At 34.7% G+C, this 15,392-nt stretch overlaps 1 protein-coding gene across 6 annotated transcripts in view; it reads right to left on the bottom strand.

The window, feature by feature from the left end:
- LOC109052499 (protein NLRC5-like) overlaps positions 1-11,452 on the bottom strand; it is a 76,858-nt gene extending 65,406 nt beyond the window's left edge. Inside the window, exons 1-3 of one of the 6 annotated variants that reach the window (XM_042749985.1) lie at positions 11,294-11,452; positions 10,800-10,905; positions 5,762-5,870 (exon numbers count right to left, since the gene is read on the bottom strand). The gene's annotated coding sequence lies outside the window, so the exon portion shown is untranslated. Of the gene's footprint in view, positions 1-2,030; positions 2,416-5,761; positions 5,871-10,799; positions 10,967-11,293 lie in introns of those variants that run through there. The other 5 variants (XM_042749989.1, XM_042749988.1, XM_042749992.1 and 2 more) reach the window with 5 other exon arrangements.
- Positions 11,453-15,392: the final 3,940 nt, after the last annotated feature.

The following is a 15,392-nucleotide window of genomic DNA, read 5'->3' as shown; positions in this document are numbered from 1 at the left end:
CAGAACATAGAATAATCACAAATGACGGGGGAAAGAAAAGAAAGCACAAATGAGAGAAGCATGACCACCAAAATGACACAAGTCAAGAGATACAGATGGAGCTAAAAGGAGCAAGTAGCAAAATGAACCAGTCCAAGCACAAAAATCACAACAAGACGCAACAAAAAATAAACAGACATGAAACCAACATGCAGGGAAGAACATAAGACCCCAAACAGACCCTACGGGAAACAGAAAATTGTGTCATGTTTGGACCCTCCGTTAAAAGATAGAACTTGCTTCAATCTTGAATGAATCAGCCATCGGAAGAAATCACTTGAAATGAATTAATAAATTTCTTATTTAAAGGGTGCCCATCGTTGATTTTGTTTTTTTGTGTTTTTTTTCCCAACAATTTCAGTTCTATATTAAAAACTTATTTAAAACCATACTAGAATCCGACGCATAACATATTTATGCTGTTGGTAATTCTGTGTGTGAATAGCATTCATGCTTGATACGAGGGGTTCATTTTTCTTAACACTGTCCTGTGGTAAATGAATAGCTACGTACACACCACATAGTGCAGTTGACTTCGTAAGATCGAACCATAGTAAGGATCCACCCACCGGCCCAAAAGCAAAGGACAAGCAGCCCTGGTTGAAGGTTTAATTAATATGCCCTTTTATGCTGCTTCCTTGTGTCAGTCTTGTTCTTGCGCTTCTTCTGCAAAGTTCACTTTTTAGTTTCTCTATTTCATTTTAACTCCGTGTTCGTCCTGATCTGACCCTAATTTTTAAGTGATCATTAAATTTAGACTGTTTTTTTTCTAATCAAAAGCTTGATCAAAAATATCAATTGTTTATTATTTCGATATTTGATAATCTGGAAATCCCATACTTTCAATTATTTGTTCATTTACGGACCTTAATGTCTCATTTGAGTCTGTGTTTATAAGGCCGCAAGAGCAGTCTCTCCCCAATTTCCCATACAACTTGATAACATCAGTGATAGACAGAAATCAGAAGGTCTCCGGTGACGTGCCTACTGCTCCTATCATTCATGAGCCTCCTCACAATTTACTAGTCAATAATGATTTCAGGAGAGTGTCAGGATAAAACATATTAAAACATTTTATTGCCAGTAATGTCCTCATGCTACTTATATCATTACAAAAACTAGATGGCCAAATTCTGAAAGATAATATTGGGAAACCGCCAAGTGTTCCACGTAGGAGGAAAACAAACTCAGCATTGTCACACATGTAACTTTAAATTACTGAATAATTCCAATGTTACAGTTATTCTAATTTTACACGACACATGGTCTAGAATGCATAGCATCTACAACCTTTTACCTAAGTATTTCAAAGAAAACTTACAGCAAAGCAATCGTGTGTGATAAATGGGGTCATAAATGAGCAAGGGGGGTGGTGTTGTTTGCTCTTTTTGGAGATCTCTTCTCCAGATTAGTTTTATTGTTTTGTTGCATGGCATCTGTTTGTGAGAGTTCCTGACGTTTTGTTTTCACAAGGAGATAATTTCACCCCTTACAGTATCTGCAGATATCACTCATTTTGCTAAATTTATGTAAAAATAATTTCATTTTGAGGTTGCAGAAGGGGTGGTTCGTCCAGGGCACCAGACAAGCTAGAACCGCCACTGCTTATGAACCAACACAAAATCTGACTTTTACTGAGCTGCCACAAATTTGTGCATGTTGATTAATGATGACAGTGAGTTTGAGAAATAAAATTCTAAAGCTTTTATAATGAACAATCTGCCTACAGTAAACAAAATTACACTCACGTTTACTCATGACCAAAGAACCATAGTCCTTTTGCATACATCATTCAATCATGACCTCATGCTCACAATTTGTTCTAGGCTACAAATTTCAAATGCGCCCACAATAGTTGACTATTTGAATAAATGTAGGCTATTGTGTTAAGTGAACTGAAACATTCTATTTAATCATAGCTGATATTTGTTAAATTAATTTTCACACAAAGACATAAAAGCATCATTGACCGAGCGCTTGGGTTCACTTACCCTGCCTAACTTCCGTTGGAAAGAATGCTTTCGATTTTGCATCATAAAACAACAGCCTAAATTAAAACGAGAGACTTTATATAAAAAAAAACAAACAAAAAAAAACCTAATGCATTTATAAAAGGATTAACTAACAATTAATTAAAAATGTACTAGTACAAGGGTCGTGAGCACCAGTAACGAAGCGCGTGCAGAATGGTTTCTAGCCTTTACGACTCGTCACATGGCACTAGTACATCCTTTAAGAGACTGCTGCGCAAGTCTGTGGTTTTCCTGTGGGGCTGGCCTACTTTGAAACTGGTCACGTGGGTTAAACGTTTCTCATATTGCATAAAATGCTTGTATTGAAATGCTAGATGTTAAGGTTTTTGAAGGCGCTCTCAGGTATGAGATTTGCAAGACTGGGATGTTTGGGTGCCTCTGAATTATCAATTATCCTGATGATTATGTTTGTTTGTATATCTATCTATCTATCTATCTATCTATCTATCTATCTGTACTGTATATCTATCTATCTATCTATCTATCTATCTATCTATCTATCTATCCGTCTATCTGTTTTTTTTTTTTTTTTTTTTTTTTTTTTTTTTTTTTTTTTTTTTTTTTTTCTATTTACGTCTTCTGGCCATTAAATGGAATCTCTGCTTGTCTGCAACACTTTCAGTTTCTTTTACGTCGTTTATGTTTGATAGAGTGCTTAAAGGCGCATAAATGCAGATGTTACAGTCTTTTTGATGTAAGTATTGTTAGCAAGCAGAAAGAAAGGAAAGAAGGAAGAAAGATTTATTCTCTATTTGTCTATATTATATATTTTTACAATTTTGTACAATATTATAGACTAGTCATATATGGAACCAATAACTCATTTTCACCAGCTGAGGTCAGTGTCACAGTTCTGAGCATCAGCAGTCAGATCATATAGTCTTCTTTGCCCTAGCAATGGCTCTTTTATGTTCAAAGTTTCTCATAGTATTTCAGAATTCTCTCCACTAACTTCACTTATCAAATCTAAAGGTTCTTGACTGGAGCTTGTGCTTTCTTTCTGTTATTTAGATCTAGATCTGAGTGAGATGTTTTTATTTTCCTAAATTCTCTGTTCCTGTTTCTAACAGCTATTCCACATTCATTATTCCACAATGGAACTGAATTCCAACTCTTGTCGCCTTCCCAGGTCTGAGCACCAAACCCAAATCCTATTGTATTTGTAAAGATTCTCTTCTTCTTAAAAAGTGCCATAATAGAAGTGTCTGGCCACACACACCCTGATCGATATAAGTACTTTTATGTTTTGCTCATATCTCAGCACAGCCATACACACACCCTGATCGATATAAGTTTTTCCTCTGAGTCAAGCTGAATAAAACTAATAACTAAAAGTTGTTTTTTTTTTTTTGCCATGCATAAAATTATTCCACCATTCTGAGCTTTTTCTTAAACCTCCTTTTTTTCCACTACTAGTCCGTTCCAAACCTGTAAGACCTTTTTCCATATTTGGAAACCACATTAAGTTATTTTTGATGAAATCGAGGACTTTCTGACACGTGACATCAGTGCTTCAACTGTAATTTTATGATTATACCTTGTGCGCAAAGAAAACAAAATAAACGACTTTTTCAACAGTTCTTCTCCTCCACGTCTTCTAGGCGCCATTATGGTGAGTACAACGATGCATGCGTGTGTGTTCCTCTGCTTGTAAACAACGATAGTGTTACCTTTGAAAATATTGTTTGTGGTAAGGACTTCAACAACCTCCTCCAGCTAGTGAAAACCATCACCACAAAAGGTCTAAATGCACAGGCCTACATACAGAGAGCAGAGCTGCTGAGTGGAATTTTCAAACCTGTCCAACTGAAGTCAGATGCCCTCCAAATCGATGCACAGTGCCACATCTCCACTATCATTGAGAAATCAATGCGAAAACATGCATGCGTTTACTTCACAAAACAGTGCTCCTCACAGTATTGCAGTCTCAGCACACAAGTCACAAGGTAAATTCCATTTGTTTGTGCTTCACAGTGCTCCGTTTGTAAAATAGGCCTATTGTATAATTAGATTGGCTTGAGAAAACCAACCTACTGATCTGCTATTTAAGCTTCATATTAAGTTGGCTTGAGAAAGCCATCTTACTGAAATGCTACTTAAACTTATAGTGATTATTATTAGTATTATTAGTATTATTATTATTATTAGGCTGGCTTGAGAAATCTGCTATTTAAGCTTCTTCTTATTATTATTCTTATGAGACTAAAATTTCTGAATGCTACTAGCTTCTGAACGGAAGTTACTTGGTAATCATGCTAGCAACATGGTAGTAGTATGCTAATAATGTTAGCAACATGCTAATCTTGCTAGCAACATGCTAGATACTTGCTAATCATGCCAGCAATATGCTAGTAACAGGCCAATCATGTTAAAATCATGATAATCATGCTAGAAACATGTTATCAGCATCTATCTAATCTATCTAAATTTTCAAACTTCAGGCTTTTACAGCTGCTTTAAACTTTCAGGCTAGGCTTTCTCAAGCCAACCTAAAATTTGTCTTGACAACTTTTTAATCTAGTTGTGATTTTATCGCTTTAGTATATAGCATTGCATAACCCTCTGTCTGGATTTTATCATTTTAATGAGTCTGGATTTAGTTTATAAAACAATAAAACAATAAAACAAGATAAACATAAAATAAGTTTTCTCTTTACGACTACATATAATATAACATGAGTAATGTGAGAGTAGACTTGTGGAAATAAAATACGCGCATTACATTAAATTAAATCGACTCTGGCCAAATTACTTTTAACACATTTGTTCAGAAAGGGAGAGCTAAGGTGCAGAGGAAATACTTTGAGCGGGACAAAAAAAAAAAAAAAAACCCGAGAGCATCCAGTCTCCGCAGCATTGATTGCAATAAGCATCATTCTTTATTAATGTCATGGCTATAGAAATATTACTCCACAAACAAACAAACAAACAAACAATAAATTCAAAACATATAGCCTAAATGTAAAAAATAAATAAATAAAGGTGAAAAAAATTACATGAAGAAATGAAAACAAATAAAAATACAATAAATCAATAAAAATACAATAAAAATGTTGCATTTCTCAAAAAAATCAAAGGTTATTATTGGTTAGTTATTCCTGTTGCCCAAACATACAAAAACAAGAAGAAGAAGAAGAAGAAAAAAGCCTTTTTGCCCACAAGAGGGCTCCAATGAAAAGCATTACAACTACTTTGCCCCTTGAGCTTGTTTCTATCTTAAGTTGGAGAGGAGTAAAGTTAAGCTGAGTACAGTTACAAATCCAATGGTTCAGGGCAGAGTTACATAAAAGGGAAGGCCACATGCAAATTTAATCAACCCAAAAGTAGATATTTATAAAGGTAATAAATAAATTAATTAATCAAACACAACTGAAACAGAAAAAAAGAATAAACAGCTAATACGTTTATAAAGCTTGGAAGAACCAGTATATTTTTAAAATGTTTATCATCTACTGGCTACCTTTTGAAGATTTATAAATCCATACTTTTAGTCATTTGTAGCATCTGATGCCTCAATCAGTTAACTGCACAGATAAAATGATTTATTCATAGTACCAAAAGCACTCTGTTAGTTAGTTAATTATTAAGTACTGTCCATAAAGCCCTGTTTACCATGTATAGTTTAAAAGTATTTAAATGAATGAATGAAAAAATAAATAATATGTAAGTAAATAAATAAACAAACTTACCTCTGTTTGTCAGAGAGACCCAACTCAGACGGAGAGTCTTTTCCTTGCTCCTCTGACATACTGCAGCTAAACATCGGGTTTTTGTATACAGTCAGCTGCTCACTATGACCTGGAGATGATGATATTATACTGAGATTAATAACATAGCAGTTATATACGTTAAAGTTGATTACAAACAAATATACAGTATATGCAGAATAATCAAGTAGCCTGACATGTGGCTCAAAATATAAGGTCATTAGAGAATAGTCATTTACACTGTGCTTAAAATTTTGAGTGGGAAAACTGAACCCAGTTTGCTATCTTTTTACAGTCATATATATATATATATATATATATATATATATATTTTTATTGGTCTTTGAATAATTTGTGTGTCATTTGATCATTGTTTCATATTTACACTGAATTTACAGCATCATTACTCCAGTCTTCAGTGTAACATGATCCTTCAGAAATCATACAGCCCTGATGAGCGTAAGAAACATGTCTAAAAAAAACTGATCCCAAACGTTTTTGACCAGCGTTGTATTATACTGTACAAAAATGTTTTCTCCGGTAACCTAAAATGTACATCATTTAGTCAAAGTACATCAATGGTCAAATCAATAATAAATCACACATTAAAGTTACACACTTTGTGTGCTGTACAGGTCTCGTTTATAGAATGTTTTTGCTCAGGTGGCAGAAATGTCCGCCCAATAGATAAAAATTTTGCTCAGCAAGAAAAAAACAATAGAGGAAACATTGCTGGGGGGGTCAGCTAGAATATTTTAAATTCACATGTGAAAGGGTTTCAAATATATCCAACTATATAAATGACATCAAATCAAACTCATTTTAAATGAAACAGAAACCAATGTTGGGCTCACATTGCCTCTCTCATATGGCATGAATCCAAATGTTTCCATATTCACTATGAATTTGGATCCCAAACTATGATTTATTATATGATTTATTTGTATTATTTTTTTTTATGTAAAAAAAAAAAAAAAAAAAAAGAGGTCTTGGCACAACATCACGGCAGTATTGTTGTCAAGCTGAATGGTACAGATGATACTATGGACTATTTAAATTGAGCAGTGTGGTTTTTCCCATGTTTGGCGGACTGTATTTTATTATGATAATGATCAGGCTTTGATATCGAGTTTGCAATGCTAGAACTGTGTCTTGGCATCTCTTTGTTTCAGGTTTAATTCAGATTTCCTCTGCTGGAGTAGAATTGGCTAGGTGATGCTGTCACAAAACCCAGAGTCCTGAAAAGGCAGTCACAGAACTACAGCCTCTGGTATTGGAATAAAGTATTGGAATTTTCCAGTCATCCGTGTTTTCACTGTTATATGCTAGGGGGCGCTATTACACATACTCTGAAAGAGTAAGAAATCTCCTGATACAGGCATTGCTTATGCACGTGTAAGCTAACCCAGTCATCAAACTTTAAGCAGCATATAAATTAAAACTACCCCTACCAAACAAAATACTGACCAGGAAGTGGTATAAGACTGTGAAGCTTTGCCTGCAACAGAAAAAAATAAATGGAATAGGCTATTGTGTTTTTACCACTCATATGCATGGAACATCAATACAGTGTGGGTCATTTAACCTGGTCAGGATTCAGAATGTGCACTTGGAGAAGTACTTTCTCACTCAGATTCATTTTTATATTTATAACATATGATATAGCAACATGACATGACCAAGAGAGTGCAGTTTTACCTGAAAACCAATACGACTGCAAATTTGAAATTGATTTTATACAACAGTTCAAACAATTAGTTAACATTAAGTGAATTTTTAGACACAATATTACTGTTTTTGCTCCAGTTTTTGTTAATGAAAATAGTTCCAAACAAAGATCACATACATCTTGGAGCAAAACAATGTAGTGTTTCATTACTGAATGATTCAGCGTTTTTGAATTAATTACAGTAGGTGAGTCAATGATTTAGTAACCTTTTTTAAAGGGGTCATATGACATTGCTAAAAATAACATTATTTTGTGTAATGCAATGTGTTTACGCGGTATAAGGTTTAAAAAAAAAAACACACATTATTTTCCACATACTGTACATTACTGTTTCTTCTCTCTGCCCCACCTTTCTGAAATGCGTTGATTTTTACAAAGCTCATTGTTCTTAAAAGCACTGAAAAGCAACATGCTCTGATTGGCCAGATATCCAGTGTGATGTGATTGGCCAAATACCACAAGTGTGTGACGGAAATGTTACGCCCCTTACTATATTTGGAATATCAGCTTCCATGGCAGTGGCAACAATACTACAACAAGAATAAAATTTACGCCATCTTTCTTTGCTTATACATTTGGGCAATGTTATGCAAATCTTCCAAAACAGTGACGTACATTTGTGGGGGCGTGTTTAAATTAGTAATTTTAGAAAGGCGTGGATGAATCTTAACTTTAAGAAAGAATATCTCTTTTTGAGACTTTAATCATTGCGGCTTTACGGATCTTATTATGCAGGAACAGCTTATAACATTCCAAAGACAAAGGGAATGTAAAGATAGTCCACTGAAGGTGAGCGTAGTGAGAACCCAAGGGCAGTTTATTTACAGAGAGATCCAAAACATCCAAACATAATCCAAACAAGAAACAAAGACTTAGTATAGTTGACTTGACACGAGGCATGAATCAGACTTGACAGAAACAGACTAGACTCACCAACAGCAGGTTACAACATTAATACACGACAAGAGACAATGGTAAAGACATGGTTTGTTTTATTGTAGATGAGGGTGAGGTTAAAATGACAAGAAAATGGGAATCAAGACACATGACTAAAGCAACCAATGGGCAAACAGAACTGATAATCACATGACAAGACAATAACCAATGAGAACATGACACATACACAAGTCAGAGATACATGAGGGCAAGGGAAGCATGACACAAACAGCATAAATCAAACTACAAAATAAAAGACATGAAAACAATGAACAAGAAACAAAACCCAAAACAGACCTTACAGGGAAACATAAAATTGTGTCATTTGACCCCTTTAAAGATAGGAACTTGCTTCATTCTTGAATGAATCAGCCATCTGAACGAATCACTTGAATGAATGACTTAATTTCTTATTTAAAGGTTGCCCATCGTTGCATTTTTCCCAACATTTCATTTCTATATTAAAAACTGATTTAAAATACTAGGCTCATAACATTATTTATGCTGTTGTAATTCTGTGGTGTGAATGCATTCATGCTATATTTCAGTTTTATTAAACTGTCTGTGTAAATGAATCTACTGTAAATGCTGTTGACTTCGGTAAGTCAACCATAGTAAGGATCCACCCACCGGCCCAAAAGCAAAGGACAGCAGCCTGGTTGAAGGTTTAATGCCCTTTTATGCTTCCCTTGTTCAGTCTTTTACTTGCGCTTCTGCAAAGTTCACTTTTAGTTTCTATTTCAGTTTAACTCCGTGTTCAGTCTGACCCTAATTTTAAGTGATCATTAAATTTAGACTGTTTTTCTAATCAAAAGCTGATCACAAATATCAATTGTTTATTAATTTTCGATATTTGATTAATCTGGAAATCCCATACTTTCAATTATTTGTTCATTGGGGACCTAATTTCTCATTTGAGTCTTGTTTAGGCCCAAGAGCAGGTCTCCCAATTTCCCATACAACTTGATAACATCAGTGATAGACAGAAATCAGAAGGTCTCCGGTGACGTGCCTACTGCTCCTATCATTCATGAGCCTCCTCACAATTTACTAGTCATAATGATTTCAGGAGAGTTCAGGATAAAACAAATAAAACATTTTATTTGCCAGGTAATGTCTCATGCTACTTATATCATTAAAAAACTAGATGCCAATTCTGAAAAGATAATGCAATTGTGAATCACATTGTAGCAACAAGGCAGTTCTATGCTCCTGTACATGGATCACTGCAGCTATATGGGAAACCGCCAAGTGTTCCACGTAGGAGGAAAACAAACTCAGCATTGTCACACATGTAACTTTAAATTACTGAATAATTCCAATGTTACCGTTATTCTAATTTTACACAAGACATATGGTTTAGAATGCATAGCATTTCATTAGTATTTCAAAGAACACTTAGAGCAAAGCAATCATTTTAGAATAAACTTATCTAGTCTATGTGCACATGTAGTACACAAACCATAAAGTGTGAACATTTATAATGCTCACAGAACATAATGTGTTTAACACAATTACACATTTCAAAATAAAAAGAAACGCATACCTGACAGCAGAGAGACACACACAGCAGCGAGAGTTCTAGTGCAAAGTTCCAGAGACTCTCACACACTGCGTTTGGGTTTTCTGACTACAGAATCCCGCTGAAGTGTTTTGTCACATCACTTATATACTCAGACAAGAAACAAAGAAAGTGACTACTGTGAAATCGAGACCATTTTACCAATCGCACATTGACCTTTAGAATGATACTAAACATGAAGGGGGAAAACAACAGATTTACAAGATACATGACAAGTGGAATATACATATTCTTACTGAACTTTGAGTGAAACCTTTTGGGGGAAAAGCATGAGAAGGAGAGGCAGAGAGGGCAGGGGGGAGAAGGGGGTCATAAATGAGCAAGGGGGGTGGTGTTGTCTGCTCTTTTTGGAGATCTCTTCTCCAGATTAGTTTTATTGTTTTGTTGCATGGCATCTGTTTGTGAGAGTTCCTGACGTTTTGTTCTCACATGGAGATAATTTCACCCTTTACAGTATCTGCAGCTATCACTCATCTTGCTAAATTTATATAAAATTCATTTCATTTTGAGGTTGCAGAAGGGGTGGTTCGCTCAGGGCACCAGACAAGCCAGAACCACCACTGCTTATAAACCAACACAAAATCTTACTTTTACTGAGCTGATTTCTGCTGATGCTGCCACAAAGTTGTGCATGTTGATTAATGCTAACACTGAGTTTGAGAAACACAATTCTAAAGCTTTTATATTGAATAATATGCCTACAGTAAATGGGCTGCAGTTTTGAAACTCCAGTAGTGTTTAAAATGATTATCTGAAAACAGAGTCACTCTTACCTTTGTTCTCTCACTCTTCTGCAGTGAGTCCTTTCCACGCTCCTCTGACATAGGCCTACTGCAGCTGAACAGCCATTCCAAACAGCTCAATACAAGTTAGCACAACCTGGACAACAGCAATGCACGTGTTTGAGAGGAGCCATCCGAACCCAATCTCTACCGTGTAACTGCAGGTGAATATATTGATGAATGGTGAGTTGGTATCAAACTAAACTTTCTGTATTGCATTTTCACACGAAATTACACTCACATTTACTCATGAACCAAAGAACCATAGTCCTTTTGCATACATCATTTAATCATGACCTCATGCTCACAATTTATTCTAGGCTACTAATTTCAAATGCGTCCACAATAGTTGAGTATTTGAATAAATGTAGGCTATTGTGTTAGGTGAACTTAAACATTCTATTTAATCATAGCTGATTTTTGTTACATTAATTTTTACACAAAGACATAAAAGCATCATTGACCGAGCGCTTGGGTTCACTTACCCTGCCTAACTTCCGTTGGAAAGAATGGTTTCGATTTTGAATCATAAAACAACAGACTAAATTAAAACTAGATATTTTATATATATATATATAAAAACTTAATGCATTTATAAAAGGATTAACTAACAATTAATTGAAAAAATTTACTAGTACAAGGGTCATGAGCACCAGTAACGAAGCATGTGCAGAATGGTTTCTTGCCTTTACGACTCGTCACATGGCACCAGTACATCCTTTAAGGGACTGTTGCGCAAGTCTGTGGTTTTCCTGCAAGGCTGGCCTTATTTTTGTAACTTGCCACGTGGGTTAAACATTTTCCATGTTGCATAAAATGCTTGTATTGAAATGCTAGACGTTAAGGTTTATAAAGGCGCTCTCAAGTATGAGATTTGCAACACTGGGATGTTTGGGTGCCTCTGAATTGCATTATCCTGATAGGTTTATAAAGGCGCTCTCAAGTATGAGATGTCTATCTACCTATCTATAATCTATCTATCTATCTATCTATCTATCTATCTATCTATCTATCTATCTATCTATCTATCTATCTATCTATCTATCTATCTATCTATCTATCTATCTATCTATCTATCCCCATTACGTCTTCTGGCCATTAAATGGAATCTCCGCTCCGAACACTTTCAGTTTCTTTTACGTCATTTAAGTTTGATAGAGTGCTTAAAGGCGCAAAAATGCTGATGTTACAAAATTATGGGAGTCTTTTTGATGTAAGTATTGTCAGCGAGCAGAAAGAAAGGAAGGAAGGAAGAAAGATTTATTCTCTATTTGTCTATATTATATATTTTTACAATGCTGTACAATATTATAGACTAGTCATATCCAGAACCAATAACTAATTTTTACCAGCTGAGGTCAGTTTCACAGTTCTGAGTTCAACAGTCAGATCATATAGTCTTCTTTGCCCTAGCAATGGCTCTTTTTCATAGTATTTCAGAATTCTCTCCACTAACTTCTCTTTTCAATTCAAAAGGTGCTTGACTGGAGCTTGTGCTTTCTTTCTGTTATTTAGATCTAGATCTGAGTGAGATGTTTTTATTTTCCTAAATGCTCTGTTCCTGTTTCTAATAGCTATTCCACATTCATTATTCCACAATGGAACTGCATTCCAACTCTTGTCGCCTTCCCAGGTCTGAGCACCAAACCCAAATCCTATTGCATTTGTACAGATTCTCTTCTTCTTAAAAAGTGCCATAATAGAAGTGTCTGGCCACACACACCCTGATCGATATAAGTACTTTTATGTTTTGCTCATATCTCAGCACAGCCATACAGGCTACAATCTAAATACTTCTTTCCAGTGAAGCTGAATAAAACTAATAACAAATTGGAATTTTTAAAAATTTTTTATCTTTGCCATGCATAAAATTATTCGGGGCAGACTGGGGCTAAAAAAATATTTTTGCAGTGCTCCGTTTTGTAAAATAGGTCTATCGTATAATTTTGGCTTGAGAAACCCAACATATTGATCTGCTTTTTAGGCTTCTCGTTAAGTTGGCTTGAGAAAGCCAACTTACTGAAATGCTACTTAAACTTATAGTGATTATTATTATTCTTATTAGGTTGGCTTGAGAAACTCAACCTACTGATCTGCTAATTTAAGCTTCTTATTATTATTATTCTTATGAGACTAAAATTTCTGAATGCTACTAGCTTCTGAATGCAAGTTAATCATGCTAGCAACATGGTAGTAGTATGCTAATCATGCTAGCAACATGCTAGTTATTTGCTAATCATGCTAGCAATATGCTAGTGACAGGCCAATCATGTTAAAACATGCTAATCATGCTAGAAACATGTTATCAGCATCTATCTAATGTCTAAATTTTCTTTTAGCCATTTAACACAGACAAATACTTTATCACATAATAAGAACACTTCAAATCTTAAGGGTCCAAAGACTAACAGTATATGCAAATGAATTGTATGAGCTAGAAGGATCAAACTCTGTGGTGGGAGGATTCACACAACATTAACCACTCTGCTGTGTTTTAGTGAATAGTTATTTGATCAGACACTGAACTACTGGAAGAAAAAAATAATGTTTCACATGTTAGTTTTGTTCTGGTTTGTTCTTGTGCTTGTGGAGTCTTAATGCATGAACTGATTTTATTGAGCTTACGGAGAAAAATTGCATGTACTAGGTACATTATTGATATTTTGTAACTAGGACAGCTGATATTACTGGAAACTTCACTAACAGATGTTCTATTGCATACGGAGCATGTTTCATTCATAACTGAAAAACCCTCATATGCGTGGTAATTGAAAGTAATAGAAATGGCACTCCAGGAAACCCATAATATGGACAAAGGCATCCAGCTATTGCTGTAAGAGAGTAAAAAGATTGAAACGTTTTTGAATGATGAAACATCAAGACAATAAACACTCAACTGTGACAATATAATTCATCTGTGTTATTAAAACCAACTTGGGTATTTTTTAATAATTAAGCAGTATATTTATGATCCATTGCCCTTTTTGCAGTATAGAATATATATTTCTGCAGATTACAGAAGGGAGTTATTTCTAAAATGCAACTTTTGTTAAGTAAAAACATGCAATAATGTTCTCTTTTGTTGGACAACAGGTTTAGAAACACTTCTCATTGCAAGGCATTACAAGGGAAGATAACCAATAACCAGACAGACTCCAGACAATACCTTTGAAATGATTTAATCATGACCAGAAGTATCTCAGACCAGTTTCAGAGAAAATCCCACCCAACAAAAAGCATACAACAGTTAAGTAAGTGCATGACAAAGGTGACATGATCTATTATATACAGATGCATCTCGATAAATTAGAATGTGGTGGAAAAGTTCATTTATTTCAGTAATTCAACTCAAATTGTGAAACTTGTATGTTAAATAAATTCAGTGCACACAGACTGAAGTAGTTTAAGTCTTTGGTTCTTTTAATTGTGATGATTTTGGCTCACATTTAACAAAAACCCACCCACCCATCTCAACAAATTAGAATAGGTGACATACAGTATTGTTTAATATGATTGGTTCTTCATGTGTGATAATTCAGCAAATCAAGTCATTAGGTTTATTTAAATGTTTTCAGACAGCTATCTTTATTTGTTTCCTCCTATTCAACACACAGTAACTTTGCCAAAAGTGTTAGGGTCATTTATTATTCAAAAGCATATAAATAATCATGTAATGAAAGGAAATGTTATAATAATAATTAATAAATAATAAAAAAAATCTTCCATAGAGTTGACCTTGTTTTTAATAATGCTTATCACATAAACATACAAAGATCTTGGATGTTTTGTGTTTCAGAAAAGATTGTGTAGTGGGGTTTTACTTCAAGGCACTTTTTCCCTGACGTAAAATTAACAGAAGATAAAAGAAAATGAGCACCAAATGATAGACACAACAACAAGAGCAAACCAGTCAAAACAACAAACTAGACAATCACAGCTGAACACAACAGAATTGAAAAAGATTACATGAAAACCTGGGGTCCGTTCTTCATACATCGCTTAATGTCACATCCTAGATGATATCATCGCGCTAATCAGGATCTGGCTAATTTGGTTCTTCGAAAGGACCTGTTGTTGATGATTAGTATGGCTCGATTGAGTTATCTGAGATAATTGCGTGTTCATGGGTTGGTTTAAAGGGGGCTATGTATGGATACTCGAAACCACGATCAGCAACGCAGTTATTGGCTGGCGGCAAGACAGCCATGTAATGACATCATATAATTAAAAAAGACACCTGACGAAAAACATGATACATTTCTGGACTTTTATAAAGAAACAGACAAGAGAACAAACTACATAAATGTTATAATTGATTGATGATGTTGTGTGTTTTTTTTTTTTGACATGATTCCCAATTATTTATATTCACGACTTGTACAGGCTTTACATTTTGATTTCAATTTAGTTATTAGCAATTCATATTTCAAATGTAATTTTATATTTGAACAGATTTGCTACGTGACAACATTCATTAAAGTTTCTTAAGGTTCAAGATCATGTTATCTGTATCTCCTGCACTCCATCAAGCCACTCCCATAATAGCTGTCATCACTCAAATTAATGCACGACTCTACATTATCT

The sequence above is a fragment of the Cyprinus carpio genome, chromosome B22 (genome assembly GCF_018340385.1).
Source record: "Cyprinus carpio isolate SPL01 chromosome B22, ASM1834038v1, whole genome shotgun sequence".
In the NCBI taxonomy this organism is placed as follows: Eukaryota; Metazoa; Chordata; class Actinopteri; order Cypriniformes; family Cyprinidae; genus Cyprinus; species Cyprinus carpio.
Note: the sequence above shows the minus strand (reverse complement) of the source record. Positions and strands in the feature narration are given on the sequence as shown.